This window comes from Hipposideros armiger, unplaced genomic scaffold (assembly GCF_001890085.2).
Source record: "Hipposideros armiger isolate ML-2016 unplaced genomic scaffold, ASM189008v1 scaffold_405, whole genome shotgun sequence".
Classification (NCBI taxonomy): Eukaryota; Metazoa; Chordata; class Mammalia; order Chiroptera; family Hipposideridae; genus Hipposideros; species Hipposideros armiger.
In genome coordinates this window covers 864,537-875,186 of record NW_017731755.1, presented here as the reverse complement: position 1 = coordinate 875,186, position 10,650 = coordinate 864,537, and the positions used below count along the sequence as shown (strand labels likewise).

At 33.9% G+C, this 10,650-nt stretch overlaps 1 protein-coding gene across 1 annotated transcript in view; it reads left to right on the top strand.

Annotated features, from left to right (window-relative positions):
- The window catches only part of GMDS (GDP-mannose 4,6-dehydratase), a 730,364-nt gene that overhangs the window by 246,103 nt on the left and 473,611 nt on the right, over positions 1 to 10,650 (top strand). The window lies entirely within an intron of this gene.

Sequence of the window (10,650 nt, the reverse complement as noted above, 5' to 3'; positions counted from 1 at the left end):
GAAACAAAAAGTGAATTTTAATAGCTTCTGTTTTCTTTGGGTACTTTTTCTGTTTCTTCTTCTATTGAACTGTTAGGTTCATTTATTTATCTTTTTCCCTAAATGACTGTATTGAAGATTATAATCCCACAAAGTATTAAAATCTCTCACAATTGTTGTGGTTTTATCTGTTTTTCCTTGTTTATGATTATCGTATCTGTTTGGTGGATGATTTTACCAGTATGTAATGTGCCTCATTATTCTTGATTACAAGCCAAAAAAGGGTTAATATTACTGAATCAACTTGCTTTTTGTAAGTAGCTGTCTGGGATTTTTAAAAATATTTCTTGTATTTTCAAGCATTCAGTGTCCTTTTGCTTTCAGTATATATTTATACAAAATAATTAGGCGTTTCTTTTTTTTAACTTCAATTTTATTGTCACTTTTATAGAGAATTTAATATGTCTACATTTATTGTTATTACTGATATAAATGCTTATTTCTATCTTGTTAATGTGTTTTCATTTTTGCTTCTCGTTTTTTTTTCTTTCTTGCCTTTGGTTTTTATTTCTTTTTCCTCAGCTACTGGTTCAGAAGTTATACTTTCCATTTGTATTATTTTGCTGTTATGCTTAATTTTAAGACATACTTTATTAAGTGTAAACCGAATTAATAGTTTTTACTGTGTACTCAGAACACTTTTAACTCTGATCTCCTACCTCTCATGCTCCAATTTATTGTCCAGTAATTTAATTCTACTGTTTGCATATCTTTCAAATGAATCATTGTTATTATTGTTGTTTTTAAAGATAGCTTGTAATTGTTTAGATTTATTTATATGTTTATCAGTTTATTTACTCACCCTTACTTCTTCCATCCTGTTCCTGCTTTTTGAGTTTAATGTTCTTCTTGTTAAAATAGTGGTAGTTTCAGTGAAAGTGTGTTAGAAACTCTTTGTCTTTATCTAAAAAATATCTTAATTTAGTCTGTACTCTTGACTGGTAGTTTGGCGAATGTTTGGATAGTTTTGTTTACTATTCAATCTATCCATTCACACCTTTTGTTATTATTTTATTAACTATATGGAATTTCTGTTTAGTGCTTTCTTCAAATCTACCTTTTCTTACTTTGTGGCTTTACATCCTCATTTTATCTCTTTGAATATTTCAAATATGCTTATTTTAGAGAGTCTTTCATATTCTCTTATTTTTCACTCTGGAAGTGCAAATTCCTCTGTGGGTTGCAGCCCTGCTTTGTGTGGACTGTCTGTATAACCTGTACTGTAGAAGGGTCTCCGAGGAGGGGTCTCTCCTCTGCCTCTGTTAGTGCCCTAGGTTTCACCGTTTTCAACCAAGTTCTTATGTCTTAAATTCTCAAAATTATAGCACAGAACAGTCTGTTTCTCCGACAAATAGTTATGAAAAAGAGACAGAAGACCTCTCCTTTTGTAGCTTATAACTATCCTAATTAATGACATTTAAAAGCGGTTCACCTATTTGTAAAAATGACGGGAGAAGCTTTATTTTGAAATCTAAATAAAAATGAATTTAACTTTGTGGATGGAAAAGGGGACACATGTTAAACCTGACAAGCTCAGGAGACTGAAAATAACCACAGAGGATGGCGTGAATATAAAAATTTCTAACTAAGGTGGGTATGGCAGGAAGTCACATCCTTGGCCTGTAGCTTCCTTGACAAAAGTCAGTCTTTACCTTAAGTGAGCCTGTCTATCATCTTTTTGCATCTAAGATAACATATCCTTCCGATACCAGAGTAATCTCTTTTTCCAGACCCCCCAAGGGGCACAACCCTCCACACCAGAGCAGGAATCTACAAAATCCCTCATTGTTGTCTTGTTCCCCAAATACAATCTCTATGTGCTGTAAAATGCTATTAATTATGCTGTACCCACCAATGTAAAAGGTGTGTATCTCTCCATTTTACTTTTTATCCAATCCCAGAGATTTCCCCTCTTTGCTTTCTCCCACCCCCTTAATCTACAACCAATGGATTGCATGTAACCTTCCTCCTTTGATTCTAAAGTATAAAATAAGTTGCAAAATGGCCATTTTCTGGAGCATTTTCGGAATCTCTTGAGACGGCTTCCCAGAAATTGTCGTTAGTTTGGCTCAAATAAACTCTTATAAGTTTTGTCTTAGGCTGGATGTTTTTTGACAATTTGATAGCATAAGTACATATTTAGGTAGCTGCCGCTATTTTAAATGTTAGTGTCATTTACATGCGTGTTTGAGTATAGTTTTCAATATAATTTAAAATAAAATTCAAGTCAGCTATTTGAAAAATGCCTGAAACACCCCTGGGAACACAGTTTGACAGTCATTCACCTAGATTCTAAGACCTACATCATATTGCCGGACATGGTTTGCTAAGTAGAGCCAGTATCTATTGGGTCGTCGGAAAAGTCATGACATATTTTTCTGTTTTTCAATGCAAAAACACGTCATGAGTTTCCCGACGACCCAATATGTATTTAAGAAAATAAATGATAGAAGTCAATTATAAGTAATTTTTTAAAAACCTCTTAATTATGTGTTAAGAACACATAGTTCCTAAAAGACAAGTGCCTGAATAGTAGTTACTAGTCCTCAGAAGGAAAGTTCGTTAGTTTTGGGGATTCTCTTAGTGTGTTCTAAAGCTTCAAAATTATTTGTCTGTGATGCTTTCTTATTGACTGATTGCAACGTTATTTATGTATAAAGTAAAATCTGTTTTTGGAACGCTTTTCTCATGGATTGTCAAATGCAGAGTGAAAGTCGAAAATACATATATGTCAGTGTAAAGTGTCTCTGTGCACCAGCCCCTGTGGTAGGCACATAATAAATGTTGTATAGCTAAGAAGCCCAGTTTTATACTGCATTAAATGTGGTTGTAATCTGCATAATTGCTAGCAGATTTAACAAATGATCTCATTTGTGACTTTTTCCCCTTTTAAAATTTAAATTTTAGGAATGATTGAAGCTCTGTATTATTTCAAATAATGTATGACATCACTATACTTCTTCTTATATTACAAATCTCAAAACATACAAAAGAACACCAGAAAAATGCCACCAAATTATCACTTGGCTTTTAGAACAGGAGTTTCTGCTAGTCAGGGTGCTTCTCTTTCCATTTACATATCCCACCATTTAGTACCTGAAAGGCTTGCCCTTCATACTGTGGCTGATCTGTTTGCTTTCTATTTTTCTTCAGCAGCCCCCTCCATGAAAATTTTAAAGAAATTTTGCTCCATTTTGGTTTCTTTAGACCCTGTTCCCTGTCATTTTGGCATTGCGACTTCCTGGTCTTGTGACAGATTACATCGTTGTCTATACCATCTTTCTGTACTCTGTTGCCTTGCTAGGTTTAGGGAGCTGGTTATGTCGTAAAATATTGGGTTGTCAGAAAAGTCATGACATTTTTGGAATGAAAAACAGAAAAAATACATCATGACTTTCCAACAACCCAATAGATACAAAAGTCAGGTTTCAATAAAAAGCATTCCCTCATCCACAAGTCCAGCTTTTCTCATCCTGTGGCTTGATAGGATTTCATAAAGGTCATTTGATGTTGGGCCTGCTGTGTTAGCGATTTAATGATGTTGAGGAAGAGACCAAGTTTTAATGAGACTGTCATTTCACAACCTCTAAATCAAGACAATACAGCTGAGGAAGTCTTGCTCCTTTCCACCCTACCAGTTGGGTGGCATATGCATTGTTAGTATCATCTTCCAGCCTGACTGGAGCCCCAGGGAGCAGGTCTGGTGGTGTGATGTGGGGAGCTGTTTCCTGAATGCGTGGGGTGGGAGCTTACTTGGAACATCTTCATTAGTGGATGTGACTATGTTCTACCCTCCAAGACTCTAGCACCTCAGTGTCTTATATCTGGGATGAGAGCTGTAGGCACTGAAGTTAAGGCAATACCAAGAGTCCAAGAGAGTCATAAATGTTTTACTTATTATATTAGTTTTGACTTTTTCTCTTCATATCTTTAATTCTATATTTACTGTTTCTAGAGGTTGAATCCTTGAGTTTTTGGACTCAGCCTTTCAATCCTCATTTTATGTCTCTTGGCTATTAGGAAAAAGGCACCTAGGTCTCTTAGTCTGTTCATTTAATATTTTAATGGTTTAAAGACTACTAGAACTAGCATCTTAGCTATTGATCTTTACTGTTATTATTACTGTTATTAATACTAGGTAGTTATCTATTCTTTTCTCAAGTATTCCTAAATTTTGGCTTTAGTGAAGAGGGTCAGTATTTGGCTCCTTGGAGTGGCTGGTTATAAATAGACCGGAAAATCGCAACAAGCTGGGCTGCTGCTTCACTAATAGTCCCTTTCAAATACTTAAAAGCAAATGATTCATCAAATAGAATCACTAAAAGCAGAAACCTGCCAATTTGTAGAATTTGACTCCTCCTAATCAGAGTAAGGCAGCAGGATGTTGAGTTCCTGCTCTGCACCTGATTAAAGCCAAATGCACCAGGAACAGCTGGGCCCGAGGCGGAAGTGCAGGACCGCCTCGTCTAGGGCAGGAGAGCTAATGAAATTGAGAGGAAAAATGATTTTTTTAAAAAGCTTCCACGTTTGTTTTATTTTCCACATATATGTAGTAGATAAACACATATTCAGTCTCAGGCTTTACATTTTTTAAAGTCACATTCCCTCTATGATTTAAGGAAAACAAATATATCTATGTATGGTTGAAGCAAATTTCTTCCTATGCGAATAGATGTGTTATTGTCAGATAATTCTGTTATCATCCTAATTTGGCAAATTTTGTCCTTAGGCATTTGTTGTAGCTATTAAAATAGTCACTCTTTTTTGCTTCTGTTAAATATTAATGATTTTCCCCCATTGAATTTCTATTTTATTAAGTGTTTTTTTCCTATTAAGGGGCTCTCTGATGATTTTGATTTTTAAATAATATATATATATTTATTGTAGTATTTTCTCATGATTATTAAAGTACTGCAAAATGTAATGTAGTTATTTTAATATTTTTACAAAGTTATTTTAATATTTTTTACAAAGTTAAGGTAAAACTCTGCTTCTCTAAAAATAAAATTTAAAAAAATTGGAAGCATTCTGCCTACCCTAATTAAACAGTGGAACTGAGAAAGTATTTAAAATTAAGACGATTTTTATATTATTTTAGTTTCTAAATCTTGCTGTTTACTCGTCTGTATTTTATCTCTGATAATTGATATATAAATGTGTTTAAATATATATATATTATTTACTCCTAAATTGTACCTTTTAGGAATACAAATTGAGTGTTGACATGTTTAAATAATACCTATAAAACCTGACAAATCATTTTTACATATATTTATATTATTCCCAAGGGTAATTTCTTAAAATATCATTTTCTTGGGATAAATATCATGAATGTGTCCAGCATCAGTCAGATAAACAAACTCCTATGCTCAGCAGTTTTTTAGACTTTTGCCAGTTTAAGATTAAGATAAAACTTGTAATTTAAAATGTCAAAAACCAGATAAAGACATCACAAGAAAAACATATCAATACCTCTCTTGAATAGAGGCAGAAACCCTGAACGATATATTTACAGACTAAATCCAGCAAATACATAGAAGATTATATACCATGACCAAGTGGGATTTAGCGCAGGAATGCAAAGTTGGTTAACATACAAAATTTGATTAATGTTATACAGCATATCAATAGAATAAAGGACAGAAACCACATTGTCCTCTCAAAAGACAGACAGAAAACTTGACATTTGAAAAACTCCAACTCTTTCATGATGATAATACTCAACAAACTAGGTAAAGAAGATAACCTGAAAAAAGACATCTACAGTAAACCCACCGCTAACAGTATACTTAATAGTGAAAGACTGGATGCTTTCCCAGTAAGATAAGGAATTAGAAAAGATTGTGGGCTCTCCACTTCTATTCAACATTGCACAGAGGTTCAAGGCAGAGTAATTTGACAAGAAAAAGAAATAAAAGATTGGAAAGGAAGAAGTAAAACTAGCTCTTTAGCAGATGATATGATCTTATATTGTATATAGTAGATAATCATAAGGAATACAATAAAAAATTATTAGAGCTAATAAATTAGTTCAGGGAAGAGTCAGGATACAAGATCAATATACAGAAATCACTGGTATGTTTATACATTGTCGGTGGCCAACAAACACGTGAAAATATCATTAACAGGGAAAAGCAAATCAAAACCACAGTGAAATGCTACTTTAAACCCACTAAGATGTCTATAATAAAAAAGATAGATAATATTGAGTGTTGGTGAGGATGTAGAGAAATTGGAACCTTTATACACTGCCGGTGGGGATATACAGTGGAGCAGCTCTACTTTGGTGTTTTGTTTTTGTTTAGCATATTTTTTGGTTTTGTTTAGCATATTTCAGTTTTCTCTTAGCATATTTTATTCATACAATACGGTGTTACCAACTAGAATCACCATGTTATACATATTAAATCCTCCGACCTTATTCATCTTATAGCTGAAAGTTTGTACCCTTTTACCAGCCTCTCCCTATTTTCCTCACCCTCCAGTCCCTGGCAGCCACTTTTACTCTAATCTTTAGATTCCATACATAGGGTGATACCATACAATATTTGTCCTTCTCTGGTATCTTACGTATACCAGAGTAAATCTATCTCTGGTAGACTTACGGTATCTCACTTAGCATAGTGACCTCAAGGTCCATCCATGTTGTTGTAAATGGCAGGATTTCCTTCTTTCTCATGGCTGAATAATGTTCCACTTTGTGTATGTATTAATATGTATGTATCTGACATCTGCTTTATCCATTCACCTGTTGACAGACACTTAGGTTGTTTCCATGTCTTGGCTATACTGAACAACGCTGCAGTGAACATGGGGGTGCAGATACCTCTCTGAGGTGCTGTTTCATTTCCTTTGGATGTATACCCAACAGTGAGATTGCTGGGGTAGTTGTAGCTTTAATTTTTTGAGGAACCTCCATACTGTTTTCCACAGTGGCCGCACCAATTTACAATCCATTAACAGTGCATGAAGGTTTCTTTTTCTCCACATCTTCACCAATACTTGTTATTTCTTCTCCTTTGATGACAGCTGTTTTGCCAGATGGGAGGTGATAGCTGACTGTGGTTTTAATTTTTCATTTTTCTCATTGTCTCATTTGTGATGTTGAGCCCCGTTTGTGTACCTTGACCATCTGTATGCCTTCTTTGGAAAACTGTCTATTAGTTCCTCTGCCCATTTTGTAATTGTATTTTTTGCTTAGTTTTTGCTATTGAGTTCTGTGAGTTCTTTATATGTTTTCGGTATTAACCACTTATCAGATACATGATTTGTAAATATCTTCTCCCATTCATTTTGTTGATGGATTCCTTTGCTGTGCAGAAGCTTTTAGTTTGATGTTGTTCCATTTGTTTATTTTTGCTTGTGTTGCCTTTGCTTTGAGTGTTAAATCCAAAAACCGTTGCCAAGACCAATGTCAGGGTTATTACTCCTTATGTTTTCTTTAAGATTTTTTACAGTTTCAGGTCATAAATTTAAGTCATTAATCCATTTTGAATTGATTTTTGTATGTGGTATAAGATAGGGGTCCAATTTTGTTCTTTTGCATGTTAATGGTTTTCTTTAGGCTCTCTATTCTGTTCCATTGATCTTTGTGTCAGTACCATACTGCTTTGATTACTGCAGCTTTGTAATGTAGTTTAAATTCAGGAAGTGTGATGCCTCCAGCTTGGTTCTTCTTTCTCAATATTGCTTTGGCTGTTCTGGGTCTTTTGTGGATATTGTGGAGGTTTTTTTTTTTTTTGGTCTATTTCTGTGAAAATGCTGTTGGAATTTGGAGAGTCATAGTTTTGAATCTGTAGATTGATTTGTTTACTATGGACATTTCAACAATATTAATTTTTCAAATCTATAAGCATGGAATACCTTTCCATTTATTTTTGTCATCATTTTCTTTCATCAATGTCTTATAGTTTTCAGTGTACAGGTCTTTCACCTCCTTGTTTAAATTTATTCCCACTTTTTTATTCTTTTGATGCAATTTTAAATGGAATTGTTTCCTTAATTTCTTTTGATAGTTTGTTGTTAGTACATAGACATACAATGAATAAATTCAGTAAGATTGCAGGATACAAAAATAATATATGAAAGTAAGTTTCATCATGCTATTATTTCAAGAGCTAAAACTTCTGTACTCAGTGACACAGATTCCTCTTTCTAGTTTGATGTCTGTGTGATGTCATTTCTTTGTATATAGGCTGGTAATTTCTCTGATTTGAAATGTTCTGCTCATGATTTTCTCCTGCTGGAGGCCCTGAATAATATGTATGTATATATTTACCTTCACCTCATCTCTTAATACAATGAAAAAACCCAATATGTCAAAATCATTCAGAACATTGTAAAAAAACTCACTGAAGTCACACAATCTGTTTTTCTGTACCTTATTCCTCCTTGGAGTTTGGTGATTACCTTCTTGTGTTAAATATTGATGTTCTGTGTTTATATGCGCCTGTGAATTGTCTAAACTGCGTTTCTACAGCAGAGATGATTTTAAAGTTATGACGGACAACAGAATGAAGTAGTTGTGTGTTTTTCAAATTGTATAAAACAATTAATGGTGAGCTGTGGAAAATCAGACAATTGAGAGGGGAGAAGCCATTTATTAATCAATTTATGTAATTACCCAGCCCCCAGCTTTTAGATGGTAAATGAGCTTTCTTAGCTATCAACAAACACAGTTATAGGAGTACTGTTTAAAATCAGTGATACAGACACAATTTAAAGGTTCTCTGTGCTCGGATCTAATGCATTTGTGAACAGATCACCTCTGCCTTTTTAAAAGCATATCTGTGTGGCATTGCAAAAACTTCCCAGGCCTTTAAGTTGGGAGTCTCCTACTCTGATGTTTCCAGCAATTAATTATAGGACCCAATATCTCTGAAGTGTAGTTTTCCAAACAACTGGTTCCTAAATTTCACTGTACATCTAAAGATAATGTTCCCTCTGGAAGAAATGGATAATTTCCTAGAAGCATACAACCTTCCAAAGCTAATTCAAGAAGAAATAGAAAATCTGAATAGACTGATTACTACCAAGGAAATTAAATCAGTAATCAACAAACTCCCAAGAAACAAAAGCCCCGGACCAGATGGCTTCACAAGTAAATTTTACCAAACATTCAAAAAAGAATTATCACCTATTCTTCTCAAACTATTCAAAAAAATCCAGAAGGAGGGAAGTCTCCCAAACTCTTTCTATGAAGCCATGATCACCCTGATTCCAAAACCAGACAAAGACAGTACAAAAAAAGGAAAACTACAGGTCGATATCTCTGATGAACAGAGATGCAGAAATCCTCAACAAAATCTTAGCAAACAGAATTCAGCAATATATTAAGAAAATCATACATCATGACCAGGTAGGTTTCATCCCTAATACGCAAGGTTGGTACAACATCTGCAAATCAATTCATGTGATACACAACATCAACAAAAATAAAAATAAAAATCATATGGTCATATCAATAGATGCAGAAAAAGCATTTGACAAAATACAGCAGCTATTTATGATAAAAACTCTTAGCAAACTGGGAATAGAGGGATCATATCTCAACATAATAAAGGCCATATATGATAAACCCACAGCTAACATCATACTCAATGGGGAAAAGCTAAAACCATTCCCCATAAGATCAGGAACAAGATAAGGCTGTCCACTTTCTCCACTTTTGTTCAACATAGTTCTGGTAGTTCTAGCCACAGCAATCAGATAAGAAAAAGAAATAAAAGGCATCCATATCGGTAAGGAGTAAGTAAAATTGTCATTATATGCAGATGACATGATACTGTTATATAGAGGACCCCAAAGACTCCATAAAAAAACTATTGGAACTAATAGACGAATTCCGTAAGGTAGCAGGATACAAAATCAATACTCAGAAATCAGTTGCATTTGTATATACCAATAATGAACTATCGGAAGGAGAAATTAAGAAAACAATTCTGTTTATAATCCCTTCAAGAACTATAAAATACTTAGGAATAAATTTAACCAAAGAAGTAAAAAACCTATATTCTGAAAATTATAAGACACTGAAGAAAGAAATAAAAGAAAATACGAACAAATGGAAAAACCTACCATGCTTATGGATAGGAAGAATTAATATAGTTAAAATGTCCATATTGCCTAAAGCAATATATAAATTCAATGCAATTCCTATCAAACTACCTAGGGCATTTTTCATAGAAATAGAAAATATAATCCTAAAATTTATATGGAACCAAAAAAGACCCCGAATAGCCACGGCAATCTTGAGAAATAAGAACAAAATCGGGGGATCACACTACCAGACATTAAAATGTACTACAAGGCTACAGTAATCAAAACAGTATGGTACTGGCATAAAAACAGGCACATAGAACAATGGAACAGAATAGAGAGCCCAGAATTAAATACAGGCATATACGGGCAGTTAGTCTATGACAATGGAAGCAAGAATTTACATTAGGGTAAAGATAGTCTATTTAATAAATGGCGCTGGGAAAATTGGACTGACATGCAAAAAAATGAAAGTGGACCACCTCCTTATGCCATATACAAGAACAAATTCAAAATGGATTAAAGACTTAAATGTAAGACCTGAAACCATAAAACTCCTAGAAGAAAATATAG